We start from the raw sequence: 18,158 nt of genomic DNA, 5'->3' as shown, positions 1-18,158 counted from the left end.
ACTAGAGACGTAGGGGAATCCAAGATGGGGTGACTTGTGTGGCTCGGACCAGGTTCTGTTACCCAGAATCCTTTGCAAACTTCAAAATTTGGCTAAAAAAAAAAAACATGTTCCTCACATTTCTGTGGCAGAAAGTTCTGGAATCTGAGAGGAGCCACAAATTTCCTTCCACCCAGCGTTCCCCCAAGTCTCCCGATAAAAATGATACCTCACTTGTGTGGGTAGGCCTAGCGCCCGCGACAGGAAACGCCCCAAAGCGCAACGCGGACACATCCAAATTTTTGGAAGAAAACAGAGGTGTTTTTTGCAAAGTGCCTACCTGTAGATTTTGGCCTCTAGCTCAGCCGGCACCTAGGGAAACCTACCAAACCTGTGCATTTCTGAAAACTAGAGACCTAGGGGAATCCAAGATGGGGGTGACTTGTGTGGCTCGGACCAGGTTCTGTTACCCAGAATCCTTTGCAAACCTCAAAATTTGGCTAAAAAAACACAATTTCCTCACATTTCTGTGGCAGAAAGTTCTGGAATCTGAGAGGAGCAACAAATTTCCTTCCACCCAGTGTTCCCCCAAGTCTCCCGATAAAAATGATACCGCACTTGTATGGGTAGGCCTAGCGCCCGTGACAGGAAATGCCCCAAAGCGCAACGTGGACACATCCACATTTTTGAAAGAAAACAGAGGTGTTTTTTGCAAAGTGCCTACCTGTAGTTTTTGGCCTCTAGCTCAGCCGGCACCTACGGAAACCTACCAAACCTGTACATTTCTGAAAACTAGAGACCTAGGGGAATCCAAGATGGGGTGACTTGTGTGGCTCGGACCAGGTTCTGTTACCCAGAATCCTTTGCAAACTTCAAAATTTGGCTACAAAAACACATGTTCCTCACATTTCTGTGGCAGAAAGTTCTGGAATCTCAGAGGAGCCACAAATTTCCTTCCACCCAGTGTTCCCCCAAGTCTCCCGATAAAAATGATACCTCACTTGTGTGGGTAGGCCTAGCGCCCGTGACAGGAAACGCCCCAAAGCGCAACGCGGACACATCCATATTTTTGAAAGAAAACAGAGGTGTTTTTTGCAAAGTGCCTACCTGTAGATTTTGGCATCTAGCTCAGCCGGCACCTAGGGAAACCTACCAAACCTGTGCATTTCTGAAAACTAGAGACCTAGGGGAATCCAAGATGGGGTGACTTGTGTGGCTCGGACCAGGTTCTGTTACCTAGAATCCTTTGCAAACCTCAAAATTTGGCTAAAAAAACAAATGTTCCTCATATTTCTGTGGCAGAAAGTTCTGGAATCTGAGAGGAGCCACAAATTTCTTTCCACCCAGCATTTCCCCAAGTCTCCCAGGCCTAGCGCCTGCAACAGGAAACGCCCCAAAGCGCAACGTGGACACATCCAAATTTGTGAAAGAAAACAGAAACAGAGGTGTTTTTTGCAAAGTGCCCACCTGTAGATTGTGGCCTCTAGCTCAGCCGGCACCTAGGGAAACCTACCAAACCTGTGCATTTCTGAAAACTAGAGACCTAGGGGAATCCAAGACGGGGTGACTTGTGTGGCTCGGACCAGGTTCTGTTACCCAGAATCCTTTGCAAACCTCAAAATTTGGCTAAAAAAACACATGTTCCTCACATTTCTGTGGCAGAAAGTTCTGGAATCTGAGAGGAGCCACAAATTTCCTTCCACCCAGCGTTCCCTCAAGTCTCCCGATAAAAATGATACCTCACTTGTGTGAGTAGGCCTAGCGCCCGCGACAGGAAACGCCCCAAAGCGCAACGTGGACACATCCAATTTTTTGAAAGAAAACAGAGGTGTTTTTTGCAAAGTGCCTACCTGTAGATTTTGACCTCTAGCTCAGCCGGCACCTAGGGAAACCTACCAAACCTGTGCATTTCTGAAAACTAGAGACCTAGGGGAATCCAAGATGGGGTGACTTGTGTGGCTCGGACCAGGTTCTGTTACCCAGAATCCTTTGCAAACCTCAAAATTTGGCTAAAAAAACACATGTTCCTCACATTTCTGTGGCAGAAAGTTCTGGAATCTGAGAGGAGCAAAAAATTTCCTTCCACCCAGCGTTCCCCCAAGTCTCCCGATAAAAATGATACCGCACTTGTATGGGTAGGCCTAGCGCCCGTGACAGGAAATGCCCCAAAGCGCAACGTGGACACATCCAAATTTTTGAAAGAAAACAGAGGTGTTTTTTGCAAAGTGCCTACCTGTAGATTTTGGCCTCCAGCTCAGCCGGCACCTAGGGAAACCTACCAAACCTGTGCATTTCTGAAAACTAGAGACCTAGGGGAATCCAAGATGGGGTGACTTGTGTGGCTCGGACCAGGTTCTGTTACCCAGAATCCTTTGCAAACTTCAAAATTTGGCTAAAAAAACACATGTTCCTCACATTTCTGTGGCAGAAAGTTCTGGAATCTGAGAGGAGCCACAAATTTCCTTCCACCCAGCGTTTCCCCAAGTCTCCCGATAAAAATTATACCTCACTTGTGTGGGTAGGCCTAGCGCCCGCGACAGGAAACGCCCCAAAGCGCAACGTGGACACATCCAAATTTTTTAAAGAAAACAGAGGTGTTTTTTGCAAAGTGCCTACCTGTAGATTTTGGCCTCTAGCTCAGCCGGCACCTAGGGAAACCTACCAAACCTGTGCATTTCTGAAAACTAGAGACCTAGGGGAATCCAAGATGGGGTGACTTGTGTGGCTCGGACCAGGTTCTCTTACCCAGAATCGTTTGCAAACCTCAAAATTTGGCTAAAAAAACACATGTTCCTCACATTTCTGTGGCAGAAAGTTCTGGAATCTGAGAGGAGCCACAAATTTCCTTCCACCCAGCGTTCCCCCAAGTCTCCAGATAAAAATGATACCTCACTTGTGTGAGTAGGCCTAGCGCCCGCGACAGGAAACGCCCCAAAGCGCAACGTGGACACATCCAATTTTTTGAAAGAAAACAGAGGTGTTTTTGGCAAAGTGCCTACCTGTAGATTTTGGCCTCTAGCTCAGCCGGCACCTAGGGAAACCTACCAAACCTGTGCATTTCTGAAAACTAGAGACCTAGGGGAATCCAAGATGGGGTGACTTGTGTGGCTCGGACCAGGTTCTGTTACCTAGAATCCTTTGCAAACCTCAAAATTTGGCTTAAAAAACACACGTTCCTCACATTTCTGTGGCAGAAAGTTCTGGAATCTGAGAGGAGCCACAAATTTCCTTCCACCCAGCGTTCCCCAAAGTCTCCCGATAAAAATGATACCTCACTTGTGTGGGTAGGCCTAGCGCCCGCAACAGGAAACGCCCCAAAGCGCAACATGGACACATCCAATTTTTTGAAAGAAAACAGAGGTGTTTTTTGCAAACTGCCTACCTGTAGATTTTCGCCTCTAGCTCAGCCGGCACCTATGGAAACCTACCAAACCTGTGCATTTCTGAAAACTGGAGACCTAGGGGAATCCAAGATGGGGTGACTTGTGAGGCTTGGACCAGGTTCTGTTACACAGAATCCTTTGCAAACCTCAAAATTAGGCTAAAAAAACACATGTTCCTCAAATTTCTGTGGCAGAAAGTTCTGGAATCTGAGAGGAGCCACAAATTTCCTTCCACCCAGCGTTTCCCCAAGTCTCCCGATAAAAATTATACCTCACTTGTGTGGGTACGCCTAACGCCCGCGACAGGAAACGCCCCAAAGCGCAATGTGGACACATCCAATTTTTTTAAAGAAAACAGAGGTGTTTTTTGCAAAGTGCCTACCTGTAGATTTTGGCCTCTGGCTCAGTCGGCACCTAGGGAAACCTACCAAACCTGTGCAATTCTGAAAACTAGAGACCTAGAGGAATCCAAGATGGAGTGACTTGTGTGGCTCGGACCAGGTTCTGTTACCCAGAATCCTTTGCAAACCTCACAATTTGGCTAAAAAAACACATGTTCCTCACATTTCTGTGGCAGAAAGTTCTGGAATCTGAGAGGAGCCACAAATTTCCTTCCACCCAGCGTTCCCCCAAGTCTCCCGATAAAAATGATACCTCACTAGTGTGGGTAGGCCTAGCGCCCGTGACAGGAAACGCCCCAAAGCGCAACGCGGACACATCCAAATTTTTGAAAGAAAACAGAGGTGTTTTTTGCAAAGTGCCTACCTGTAGATTTTGGCCTCTACCTCAGCCGGCACCTAGGGAAACCTACCAAACCTGTGCATTTCTGAAAACTAGAGACCTAGGGGAATCCAAGATGGGGTGACTTGTGTGGCTCGGACCAGGTTCTGTTACCCAGAATCCTTTGCAAACCTCAAAATTTGGCTAAAAAAACACATGTTCCTCACATTTCTGTGGCAGAAAGTTCTGGAATCTGAGAGGAGCAACAAATTTCCTTCCACCCAGCGTTCCCCCAAGTCTCCCGATAAAAATGATACCGCACTTGTATGGGTAGGCCTAGCGCCCGTGACAGGAAATGCCCCAAAGCGCAACGTGGACACATCCAAATTTTTGAAAGAAAACAGAGGTGTTTTTTGCAAAGTGCCTACCTGTAGATTTTGGCCTCCAGCTCAGCCGGCACCTAGGGAAACCTACCAAACCTGTGCATTTCTGAAAACTAGAGACCTAGGGGAATCCAAGATGGGGTGACTTGTGTGGCTCGGACCAGGTTCTGTTACCCAGAATCCTTTGCAAACTTCAAAATTTGGCTAAAAAAACACATGTTCCTCACATTTCTGTGGCAGAAAGTTCTGGAATCTGAGAGGAGCCACAAATTTCCTTCCACCCAGCGTTTCCCCAAGTCTCCCGATAAAAATTATACCTCACTTGTGTGGGTAGGCCTAGCGCCCGCGACAGGAAACGCCCCAAAGCGCAACGTGGACACATCCAAATTTTTTAAAGAAAACAGAGGTGTTTTTTGCAAAGTGCCTACCTGTAGATTTTGGCCTCTAGCTCAGCCGGCACCTAGGGAAACCTACCAAACCTGTGCATTTCTGAAAACTAGAGACCTAGGGGAATCCAAGATGGGGTGACTTGTGTGGCTCGGACCAGGTTCTCTTACCCAGAATCGTTTGCAAACCTCAAAATTTGGCTAAAAAAACACATGTTCCTCACATTTCTGTGGCAGAAAGTTCTGGAATCTGAGAGGAGCCACAAATTTCCTTCCACCCAGCGTTCCCCCAAGTCTCCAGATAAAAATGATACCTCACTTGTGTGAGTAGGCCTAGCGCCCGCGACAGGAAACGCCCCAAAGCGCAACGTGGACACATCCAATTTTTTGAAAGAAAACAGAGGTGTTTTTGGCAAAGTGCCTACCTGTAGATTTTGGCCTCTAGCTCAGCCGGCACCTAGGGAAACCTACCAAACCTGTGCATTTCTGAAAACTAGAGACCTAGGGGAATCCAAGATGGGGTGACTTGTGTGGCTCGGACCAGGTTCTCTTACCCAGAATCGTTTGCAAACCTCAAAATTTGGCTAAAAAAACACATGTTCCTCACATTTCTGTGGCAGAAAGTTCTGGAATCTGAGAGGAGCCACAAATTTCCTTCCACCCAGCGTTCCCCCAAGTCTCCCGATAAAAATGATACCTCACTTGTGTGAGTAGGCCTAGCGCCCGCGAAAGGAAATGCCCCAAAACGCAACGTGGACACATCCAATTTTTTGAAAGAAAACAGAGGTGTTTTTTGCAAAGTGCCTACCTTTAGATTTTGACCTCTAGCTCAGCCGGCACCTAGGGAAACCTACCAAACATGTGCATTTCTGAAAACTAGAGACCTAGGGGAATCCAAGATGGGGTGACTTGTGTGGCTCGGACCAGGTTCTGTTACCTAGAATCCTTTGCAAACCTCAAAATTTGGCTTAAAAAACACACGTTCCTCACATTTCTGTGGCAGAAAGTTCTGGAATCTGAGAGGAGCCACAAATTTCCTTCCACCCAGCGTTCTCCTAAGTCTCCCGATAAAAGTGATACCTCACTTGTGTGGGTAGGCCTAGCGCCCGCGACAGGAAACGCCCCAAAGCGCAACGTGCACACATCCAATTTTTTGAAAGAAAACAGAGGTGTTTTTTGCAAAGTGCCTACCTGTAGATTTTGGCCTCTAGCTCAGCCGGCACCTAGGGAAACCTACCAAACCTGTGCATTTCTGAAAACTAGAGACCTAGGGGAATCCAAGATGGGGTGACTTGTGTGGCTCGGACCAGGTTCTGTTACCTAGAATCCTTTGCAAACCTCAAAATTTGGCTTAAAAAACACACGTTCCTCACATTTCTGTGGCAGAAAGTTCTGGAATCTGAGAGGAGCCACAAATTTCCTTCCACCCAGCGTTCCCCTAAGTCTCCCGATAAAAATGATACCTCACTTGTGTGGGTAGGCCTAGCGCCCGCGACAGGAAACGCCCCAAAGCGCAACGTGCACACATCCAATTTTTTTTAAGAAAACAGAGGTGTTTTTTGCAAAGTGCCTACCTGTAGATTTTGGCCTCTAGCTCAGCCGGCACCTAGGGAAACCTACCAAACCTGTGCATTTCTGAAAAATAGAGACCTAGGGGAATCCAAGATGGGGTGACTTGTGTGGCTCGGACCAGGTTCTGTTACCTAGAATCCTTTGCAAACCTCAAAATTTGGCTTAAAAAACACACGTTCCTCACATTTCTGTGGCAGAAAGTTCTGGAATCTGAGAGGAGCCACAAATTTCCTTCCACCCAGCGTTTCCCCAAGTCTCCCGATAAAAATGATACCTCACTTGTGTGGGTAGGCCTAGCGCCCGCGACAGGAAACGCCCCAAAGCGCAACGTGGACACATCAAAATTTTTTTAAGAAAACAGAGGTGTTTTATGCAAAGTGCCTACCTGTAGATTTTGGCCTCTAGCTCAGCCGGCACCTAGGGAAACCTACCAAACCTGTGCATTTCTGAAAACTAGAGACCTAGGGGAATCCAAGATGGGGTGACTTGTGTGGCTCGGACCAGGTTCTGTTACCTAGAATCCTTTGCAAACCTCAAAATTTGGCTTAAAAAACACACGTTCCTCACATTTCTGTGGCAGAAAGTTCTGGAATCTGAGAGGAGCAACAAATTTCCTTCCACCCAGTGTTCCCCCAAGTCTCCCGATAAAAATGATACCGCACTTGTATGGGTAGGCCTAGCGCCCGTGACAGGAAATGCCCCAAAGCGCAACGTGGACACATCCAAATTTTTGAAAGAAAACAGAGGTGTTTTTTGCAAAGTGCCTACCTGTAGTTTTTGGCCTCTAGCTCAGCCGGCACCTACGGAAACCTACCAAACCTGTACATTTCTGAAAACTAGAGACCTAGGGGAATCCAAGATGGGGTGACTTGTGTGGCTCGGACCAGGTTCTGTTACCCAGACTCCTTTGCAAACTTCAAAATTTGGCTACAAAAACACATGTTCCTCACATTTCTGTGGCAGAAAGTTCTGGAATCTCAGAGGAGCCACAAATTTCCTTCCACCCAGTGTTCCCCCAAGTCTCCCGATAAAAATGATACCTCACTTGTGTGGGTAGGCCTAGCGCCCGTGACAGGAAACGCCCCAAAGCGCAACGCGGACACATCCATATTTTTGAAAGAAAACAGAGGTGTTTTTTGCAAAGTGCCTACCTGTAGATTTTGGCCTCTAGCTCAGCCGGCACCTAGGGAAACCTACCAAACCTGTGCATTTCTGAAAACTAGAGACCTAGGGGAATCCAAGATGGGGTGACTTGTGTGGCTCGGACCAGGTTCTGTTACCTAGAATCCTTTGCAAACCTCAAAATTTGGCTAAAAAAACAAATGTTCCTCATATTTCTGTGGCAGAAAGTTCTGGAATCTGAGAGGAGCCACAAATTTCTTTCCACCCAGCGTTTCCCCAAGTCTCCCAGGCCTAGCGCCTGCAACAGGAAACGCCCCAAAGCGCAACGTGGACACATCCAAATTTTTGAAAGAAAACAGAAACAGAGGTGTTTTTTGCAAAGTGCCCACCTGTAGATTGTGGCCTCTAGCTCAGCCGGCACCTAGGGAAACCTACCAAACCTGTGCATTTCTGAAAACTAGAGACCTAGGGGAATCCAAGACGGGGTGACTTGTGTGGCTCGGACCAGGTTCTGTTACCCAGAATCCTTTGCAAACCTCAAAATTTGGCTAAAAAAACACATGTTCCTCACATTTCTGTGGCAGAAAGTTCTGGAATCTGAGAGGAGCCACAAATTTCCTTCCACCCAGCGTTCCCTCAAGTCTCCCGATAAAAATGATACCTCACTTGTGTGAGTAGGCCTAGCGCCCGCGACAGGAAACGCCCCAAAGCGCAACGTGGACACATCCAATTTTTTGAAAGAAAACAGAGGTGTTTTTTGCAAAGTGCCTACCTGTAGATTTTGACCTCTAGCTCAGCCGGCACCTAGGGAAACCTACCAAACCTGTGCATTTCTGAAAACTAGAGACCTAGGGGAATCCAAGATGGGGTGACTTGTGTGGCTCGGACCAGGTTCTGTTACCTAGAATCCTTTGCAAACCTCAAAATTTGGCTTAAAAAACACACGTTCCTCACATTTCTGTGGCAGAAAGTTCTGGAATCTGAGAGGAGCCACAAATTTCCTTCCACCCAGCGTTTCCCCAAGACTCCCGATAAAAATGATACCTCACTTGTGTGGGTAGGCCTAGCGCCCGCGACAGGAAACGCCCCAAAGCGCAACGCGGACACATCCAAATTTTTTAAATAAAACAGAGGTGTTTTTTGCAAAGTGCCTACCTGTAGATTTTGGCCTCTAGCTCAGCCGGCACCTAGGGAAACCTACCAAACCTGTGCATTTCTGAAAACTAGAGACCTAGAGGAATCCAAGATGGGGTGACTTGTGTGACTCCGACCAGGTTCTGTTACCCAGAATCCTTTGCAAACCTCACAATTTGGTTAAAAAAACACATGTTCCTCACATTTCTGTGGCAGAAAGTTCTGGAATCTGAGAGGAGCCACAAATTTCCTTCCACCCAGCGTTCCCCCAGTGTGGGTAGGCCTAGCGCCCGTGACAGGAAACGCCCCAAAGCGCAACGTGGACACATCCAAATTTTTGAAAGAAAACAGAGGTGTTTTTTGCAAAGTGCCTACCTGTAGTTATTGGCCTCTAGCTCAGCTGGCACCTAGGGAAACCTATCAAACCTGTGCATTTCTGAAAACTAGAGACGTAGGGGAATCCAAGATGGGGTGACTTGTGTGGCTCGGACCAGGTTCTGTTACCCAGAATCCTTTGCAAACTTCAAAATTTGGCTAAAAAAAAAAAACATGTTCCTCACATTTCTGTGGCAGAAAGTTCTGGAATCTGAGAGGAGCCACAAATTTCCTTCCACCCAGCGTTCCCCCAAGTCTCCCGATAAAAATGATACCTCACTTGTGTGGGTAGGCCTAGCGCCCGCGACAGGAAACGCCCCAAAGCGCAACGCGGACACATCCAAATTTTTGGAAGAAAACAGAGGTGTTTTTTGCAAAGTGCCTACCTGTAGATTTTGGCCTCTAGCTCAGCCGGCACCTAGGGAAACCTACCAAACCTGTGCATTTCTGAAAACTAGAGACCTAGGGGAATCCAAGATGGGGGTGACTTGTGTGGCTCGGACCAGGTTCTGTTACCCAGAATCCTTTGCAAACCTCAAAATTTGGCTAAAAAAACACAATTTCCTCACATTTCTGTGGCAGAAAGTTCTGGAATCTGAGAGGAGCAACAAATTTCCTTCCACCCAGTGTTCCCCCAAGTCTCCCGATAAAAATGATACCGCACTTGTATGGGTAGGCCTAGCGCCCGTGACAGGAAATGCCCCAAAGCGCAACGTGGACACATCCAAATTTTTGAAAGAAAACAGAGGTGTTTTTTGCAAAGTGCCTACCTGTAGTTTTTGGCCTCTAGCTTAGCCGGCACCTACGGAAACCTACCAAACCTGTACATTTCTGAAAACTAGAGACCTAGGGGAATCCAAGATGGGGTGACTTGTGTGGCTCGGACCAGGTTCTGTTACCCAGAATCCTTTGCAAACTTCAAAATTTGGCTACAAAAACACATGTTCCTCACATTTCTGTGGCAGAAAGTTCTGGAATCTCAGAGGAGCCACAAATTTCCTTCCACCCAGTGTTCCCCCAAGTCTCCCGATAAAAATGATACCTCACTTGTGTGGGTAGGCCTAGCGCCTGTGACAGGAAACGCCCCAAAGCGCAACGCGGACACATCCATATTTTTGAAAGAAAACAGAGGTGTTTTTTGCAAAGTGCCTACCTGTAGATTTTGGCCTCTAGCTCAGCCGGCACCTAGGGAAACCTACCAAACCTGTGCATTTCTGAAAACTAGAGACCTAGGGGAATCCAAGATGGGGTGACTTGTGTGGCTCGGACCAGGTTCTGTTACCTAGAATCCTTTGCAAACCTCAAAATTTGGCTAAAAAAACAAATGTTCCTCATATTTCTGTGGCAGAAAGTTCTGGAATCTGAGAGGAGCCACAAATTTCTTTCCACCCAGCGTTTCCCCAAGTCTCCCAGGCCTAGCGCCTGCAACAGGAAACGCCCCAAAGCGCAACGTGGACACATCCAAATTTTTGAAAGAAAACAGAAACAGAGGTGTTTTTTGCAAAGTGCCCACCTGTAGATTGTGGCCTCTAGCTCAGCCGGCACCTAGGGAAACCTACCAAACCTGTGCATTTCTGAAAACTAGAGACCTAGGGGAATCCAAGACGGGGTGACTTGTGTGGCTCGGACCAGGTTCTGTTACCCAGAATCCTTTGCAAACCTCAAAATTTGGCTAAAAAAACACATGTTCCTCACATTTCTGTGGCAGAAAGTTCTGGAATCTGAGAGGAGCCACAAATTTCCTTCCACCCAGCGTTCCCTCAAGTCTCCCGATAAAAATGATACCTCACTTGTGTGAGTAGGCCTAGCGCCCGCGACAGGAAACGCCCCAAAGCGCAACGTGGACACATCCAATTTTTTGAAAGAAAACAGAGGTGTTTTTTGCAAAGTGCCTACCTGTAGATTTTGACCTCTAGCTCAGCCGGCACCTAGGGAAACCTACCAAACCTGTGCATTTCTGAAAACTAGAGACCTAGGGGAATCCAAGATGGGGTGACTTGTGTGGCTCGGACCAGGTTCTGTTACCTAGAATCCTTTGCAAACCTCAAAATTTGGCTTAAAAAACACACGTTCCTCACATTTCTGTGGCAGAAAGTTCTGGAATCTGAGAGGAGCCACAAATTTCCTTCCACCCAGCGTTCCCCAAAGTCTCCCGATAAAAATGATACCTCACTTGTGTGGGTAGGCCTTGCGCCCGCAACAGGAAACGCCCCAAAGCGCAACATGGACACATCCAATTTTTTGAAAGAAAACAGAGGTGTTTTTTGCAAACTGCCTACCTGTAGATTTTCGCCTCTAGCTCAGCCGGCACCTATGGAAACCTACCAAACCTGTGCATTTCTGAAAACTGGAGACCTAGGGGAATCCAAGATGGGGTGACTTTTGAGGCTTGGACCAGGTTCTGTTACACAGAATCCTTTGCAAACCTCAAAATTAGGCTAAAAAAACACATGTTCCTCAAATTTCTGTGGCAGAAAGTTCTGGAATCTGAGAGGAGCCACAAATTTCCTTCCACCCAGCGTTTCCCCAAGTCTCCCGATAAAAATTATACCTCACTTGTGTGGGTACGCCTAACGCCCGCGACAGGAAACGCCCCAAAGCGCAATGTGGACACATCCAATTTTTTTAAAGAAAACAGAGGTGTTTTTTGCAAAGTGCCTACCTGTAGATTTTGGCCTCTGGCTCAGTCGGCACCTAGGGAAACCTACCAAACCTGTGCAATTCTGAAAACTAGAGACCTAGAGGAATCCAAGATGGAGTGACTTGTGTGGCTCGGACCAGGTTCTGTTACCCAGAATCCTTTGCAAACCTCACAATTTGGCTAAAAAAACACATGTTCCTCACATTTCTGTGGCAGAAAGTTCTGGAATCTGAGAGGAGCCACAAATTTCCTTCCACCCAGCGTTCCCCCAAGTCTCCCGATAAAAATGATACCTCACTAGTGTGGGTAGGCCTAGCGCCCGTGACAGGAAACGCCCCAAAGCGCAACGCGGACACATCCAAATTTTTGAAAGAAAACAGAGGTGTTTTTTGCAAAGTGCCTACCTGTAGATTTTGGCCTCTACCTCAGCCGGCACCTAGGGAAACCTACCAAACCTGTGCATTTCTGAAAACTAGAGACCTAGGGGAATCCAAGATGGGGTGACTTGTGTGGCTCGGACCAGGTTCTGTTACCCAGAATCCTTTGCAAACCTCAAAATTTGGCTAAAAAAACACATGTTCCTCACATTTCTGTGGCAGAAAGTTCTGGAATCTGAGAGGAGCAACAAATTTCCTTCCACCCAGCGTTCCCCCAAGTCTCCCGATAAAAATGATACCGCACTTGTATGGGTAGGCCTAGCGCCCGTGACAGGAAACGCCCCAAAGCGCAACGTGGACACATCCAAATTTTTGAAAGAAAACAGAGGTGTTTTTTGCAAAGTGCCTACCTGTAGATTTTGGCCTCCAGCTCAGCCGGCACCTAGGGAAACCTACCAAACCTGTGCATTTCTGAAAACTAGAGACCTAGGGGAATCCAAGATGGGGTGACTTGTGTGGCTCGGACCAGGTTCTGTTACCCAGAATCCTTTGCAAACCTCAAAATTTGGCTTAAAAAAACACATGTTCCTCACATTTCTGTGGCAGAAAGTTCTGGAATCTGAGAGGAGCCACAAATTTCCTTCCACCCAGCGTTTCCCCAAGTCTCCCGATAAAAATGATACCTCACTTGTGTGGGTAGGCCTAGCGCCCGCGACAGGAAACGCCCCAAAGCGCAACGTGGACACATCAAAAAATTTTTAAGAAAACAGAGGTGTTTTTTGCAAAGTGCCTACCTGTAGATTTTGGCCTCTAGCTCAGCCGGCACCTAGGGAAACCTACCAAACCTGTGCATTTCTGAAAACTAGAGACCTAGGGGAATCCAAGATGGGGTGACTTGTGTGTCTCGGACCAGGTTCTCTTACCCAGAATCGTTTGCAAACCTCAAAATTTGGCTAAAAAAACACATGTTCCTCACATTTCTGTGGCAGAAAGTTCTGGAATCTGAGAGGAGCCACAAATTTCCTTCCACCCAGCGTTCCCCCAAGTCTCCCGATAAAAATGATACCTCACTGGTGTGAGTAGGCCTAGCGCCCGCGACAGGAAACGCCCCAAAGCGCAACGTGGACACATCCAATTTTTTGAAAGAAAACAGAGGTGTTTTTTGCAAAGTGCCTACCTGTAGATTTTGACCTCTAGCTCAGCCGGCACCTAGGGAAACCTACCAAACCTGTGCATTTCTGAAAACTAGAGACCTAGGGGAATCCAAGATGGGGTGACTTGTGTGGCTCGGACCAGGTTCTGTTACCTAGAATCCTTTGCAAACCTCAAAATTTGGCTTAAAAAACACACGTTCCTCACATTTCTGTGGCAGAAAGTTCTGGAATCTGAGAGGAGCCACAAATTTCCTTCCACCCAGCGTTTCCCCAGTGTGGGTAGGCCTAGCGCCCGTGACAGGAAACGCCCCAAAGCGCAACGTGGACACATCCAAATTTTTTAAAGAAAACAGAGGAGTTTTTTGAAAAGTGCCTACCTGTAGTTTTTGGCCTCTAGCTCAGCCGGCACCTAGGGAAACCTACCAAACCTGTGCATTTCTGAAAACTAGAGACCTAGGGGAATCCAAGATGGGGTGATTTGTGTGGCTCGGACCAGGTTCTGTTACCCAGAATCCTTTGCAAACTTCAAAATTTGGCTAAAAAAACACATGTTCCTCACATTTCTGTGGCAGAAAGTTCTGGAATCTGAGAGGAGCCACAAATTTCCTTCCACCCAGCGTTCCCCCAAGACTCCCGATAAAAATGATACCTCACTTGTGTGGGTAGGCCTAGCGCCCGCGACAGGAAACGCCCCAAAGCGCAACGCGGACACATCCAAATTTTTGAAATAAAACAGAGGTGTTTTTTGCAAAGTGCCTACCTGTAGATTTTGGCCTCTAGCTCAGCCGGCACCTAGGGAAACCTACCAAACCTGTGCATTTCTGAAAACTAGAGACCTAGAGGAATCCAAGATGGGGTGACTTGTGTGACTCCGACCAGGTTCTGTTACCCAGAATCCTTTGCAAACCTCACAATTTGGTTAAAAAAACACATGTTCCTCACATTTCTGTGGCAGAAAGTTCTGGAATCTGAGAGGAGCCACAAATTTCCTTCCACCCAGCGTTCCCCCAGTGTGGGTAGGCCTAGCGCCCGTGACAGGAAACGCCCCAAAGCGCAACGTGGACACATCCACATTTTTGAAAGAAAACAGAGGTGTTTTTTGCAAAGTGCCTACCTGTAGTTATTGGCCTCTAGCTCAGCTGGCACCTAGGGAAACCTACCAAACCTGTGCATTTCTGAAAACTAGAGACGTAGGGGAATCCAAGATGGGGTGACTTGTGTGGCTCGGACCAGGTTCTGTTACCCAGAATCCTTTGCAAACTTCAAAATTTGGCTAAAAAAAAAAACATGTTCCTCACATTTCTGTGGCAGAAAGTTCTGGAATCTGAGAGGAGCCACAAATTTCCTTCCACCCAGCGTTCCCCCAAGTCTCCCGATAAAAATGATACCTCACTTGTGTGGGTAGGCCTAGCGCCCGCGACAGGAAACGCCCCAAAGCGCAACGCGGACACATCCAAATTTTTGGAAGAAAACAGAGGTGTTTTTTGCAAAGTGCCTACCTGTAGATTTTGGCCTCTAGCTCAGCCGGCACCTACGGAAACCTACCAAACCTGTACATTTCTGAAAACTAGAGACCTAGGGGAATCCAAGATGGGGTGACTTGTGTGGCTCGGACCAGGTTCTGTTACCCAGAATCCTTTGCAAACTTCAAAATTTGGCTACAAAAACACATGTTCCTCACATTTCTGTGGCAGAAAGTTCTGGAATCTCAGAGGAGCCACAAATTTCCTTCCACCCAGTGTTCCCCCAAGTCTCCCGATAAAAATGATACCTCACTTGTGTGGGTAGGCCTAGCGCCCGTGACAGGAAACGCCCCAAAGCGCAACGCGGACACATCCAAATTTTTGAAAGAAAACAGAGGTGTTTTTTGCAAAGTGCCTACCTGTAGATTTTGGCCTCTAGCTCAGCCGGCACCTAGGGAAACCTACCAAACCTGTGCATTTCTGAAAACTAGAGACCTAGGGGAATCCAAGATGGGGTGACTTGTGTGGCTCGGACCAGGTTCTGTTACCTAGAATCCTTTGCAAACCTCAAAATTTGGCTAAAAAAACACATGTTCCTCATATTTCTGTGGCAGAAAGTTCTGGAATCTGAGAGGAGCCACAAATTTCTTTCCACCCAGCGTTTCCCCAAGTCTCCCAGGCCTAGCGCCTGCAACAGGAAACGCCCCAAAGCGCAACGTGGACACATCCAAATTTTTGAAAGAAAACAGAGGTGTTTTTTGCAAAGTGCCTACCTGTAGTTATTGGCCTCTAGCTCAGCTGGCACCTAGGGAAACCTACCAAACCTGTGCATTTCTGAAAACTAGAGACGTAGGGGAATTCAAGATGGGGTGACTTGTGTGGCTCGGACCAGGTTCTGTTACCCAGAATCCTTTGCAAACTTCAAAATTTGGCTAAAAAAAAAAACATGTTCCTCACATTTCTGTGGCAGAAAGTTCTGGAATCTGAGAGGAGCCACAAATTTCCTTCCACCCAGCGTTCCCCCAAGTCTCCCGATAAAAATGATACCTCACTTGTGTGGGTAGGCCTAGCGCCCGTGACAGGAAACGCCCCAAAGCGCAACGTGGACACATCCAAATTTTTGAAAGAAAACAGAGGTGTTTTTTGCAAAGTGCCTACCTGTAGATTTTGGCCTCTAGCTCAGCCGGCACCTAGGGAAACCTACCAAACCTGTGCATTTCTGAAAACTAGAGACCTAGGGGAATCCAAGATGGGGTGACTTGTGTGGCTCGGACCAGGTTCTGTTACCTAGAATCCTTTGCAAACCTCAAAATTTGGCTAAAAAAACACATGTTCCTCATATTTCTGTGGCAGAAAGTTCTGGAATCTGAGAGGAGCCACAAATTTCTTTCCACCCAGCGTTTCCCCAAGTCTCCCAGGCCTAGCGCCTGCAACAGGAAACGCCCCAAAGCGCAACGTGGACACATCCAATTTTTTGAAAGAAAACAGAGGTGTTTTTTGCAAAGTGCCTACCTGTAGATTTTGACCTCTAGCTCAGCCGGCACCTAGGGAAACCTACCAAACCTGTGCATTTCTGAAAACTAGAGACCTAGGGAAATCCAAGATGGGGTGACTTGTGTGGCTCGGACCAGGTTCTGTTACCTAGAATCCTTTGCAAACCTCAAAATTTGGCTTAAAAAACACGCGTTCCTCAAATTTCTGTGTCAGAAAGTTCTGGAATCTGAGAGGAGCCACAAATTTCCTTCCACCCAGCGTTCCCCTAAGTCTCCCGATAAAAATGATACCTCACTTGTGTGGGTAGGCCTAGCGCCCGCAACAGGAAACGCCCCAAAGCGCAACGTGCACACATCCAATTTTTTGAAAGAAAACAGAGGTGTTTTTTGCAAAGTGCCTACCTGTAGATTTTAGCCTCTAGCTCAGCCGGCACCTAGGGAAACCTACCAAACCTGTGCATTTCTGAAAACTAGAGACCTAGGGGAATCCAAGATGGGGTGACTTGTGTGGCTCGGACCAGGTTCTGTTACCCAGAATCCTTTGCAAACTTCAAAATTTGGCTTAAAAAACACACGTTCCTCACATTTCTGTGGCAGAAAGTTCTGGAATCTGAGAGGAGCCACAAATTTCCTTCCACCCAGCGTTTCCCCAAGTCTCCCGATAAAAATGATACCTCACTTGTGTGGGTAGGCCTAGCGCCCGCGACAGGAAACGCCCCAAAGCGCAACGTGGACACATAAAATTTTTTTTAAGAAAACACAGGTGTTTTTTGCAAAGTGCCTACCTGTAGATTTTGGCCTCTAGCTCAGCCGGCACCTAGGGAAACCTACCAAACCTGTGCATTTCTGAAAACTAGAGACCTAGGGGAATCCAAGATGGGGTGACTTGTGTGGCTCGGACCAGGTTCTCTTACCCAGAATCGTTTGCAAACCTCAAAATTTGGCTAAAAAAACACATGTTCCTCACATTTCTGTGGCAGAAAGTTCTGGAATCTGAGAGGAGCCACAAATTTCCTTCCACCCAGCGTTCCCCCAAGTCTCCCGATAAAAATGATACCTCACTGGTGTGAGTAGGCCTAGCGCCCGCGACAGGAAACGCCCCAAAGCGCAACGTGGACACATCCAATTTTTTGAAAGAAAACAGAGGTGTTTTTTGCAAAGTGCCTACCTGTAGATTTTGACCTCTAGCTCAGCCGGCACCTAGGGAAACCTACCAAACCTGTGCATTTCTGAAAACTAGAGACCTAGGGGAATCCAAGATGGGGTGACTTGTGTGGCTCGGACCAGGTTCTGTTACCTAGAATCCTTTGCAAACCTCAAAATTTGGATTAAAAAACACACGTTCCTCACATTTCTGTGGCAGAAAGTTCTGGAATCTGAGAGGAGCCACAAATTTCCTTCCACCCAGCGTTTCCCCAAGACTCCCGATAAAAATGATACCTCACTTGTGTGGGTAGGCCTAGCGCCCGCGACAGGAAACGCCCCAAAGCGCAACGCGGACACATCCAAATTTTTGAAATAAAACAGAGGTGTTTTTTGCAAAGTGCCTACCTGTAGATTTTGGCCTCTAGCTCAGCCGGCACCTAGGGAAACCTACCAAACCTGTGCATTTCTGAAAACTAGAGACCTAGAGGAATCCAAGATGGGGTGACTTGTGTGACTCCGACCAGGTTCTGTTACCCAGAATCCTTTGCAAACCTCACAATTTGGTTAAAAAAACACATGTTCCTCACATTTCTGTGGCAGAAAGTTCTGGAATCTGAGAGGAGCCACAAATTTCCTTCCACCCAGCGTTCCCCCAGTGTGGGTAGGCCTAGCGCCCGTGACAGGAAACGGCCCCAAAGCGCAACGTGGACACATCCAAATTTTTGAAAGAAAACAGAGGTGTTTTTTGCAAAGTGCCTACCTGTAGTTATTGGCCTCTAGCTCAGCTGGCACCTAGGGAAACCTATCAAACCTGTGCATTTCTGAAAACT

Source organism: Pleurodeles waltl, chromosome 7, assembly GCF_031143425.1.
Source record: "Pleurodeles waltl isolate 20211129_DDA chromosome 7, aPleWal1.hap1.20221129, whole genome shotgun sequence".
Lineage (NCBI taxonomy): Eukaryota > Metazoa > Chordata > Amphibia > Caudata > Salamandridae > Pleurodeles > Pleurodeles waltl.
This window is presented reverse-complemented; position numbering follows the sequence as displayed.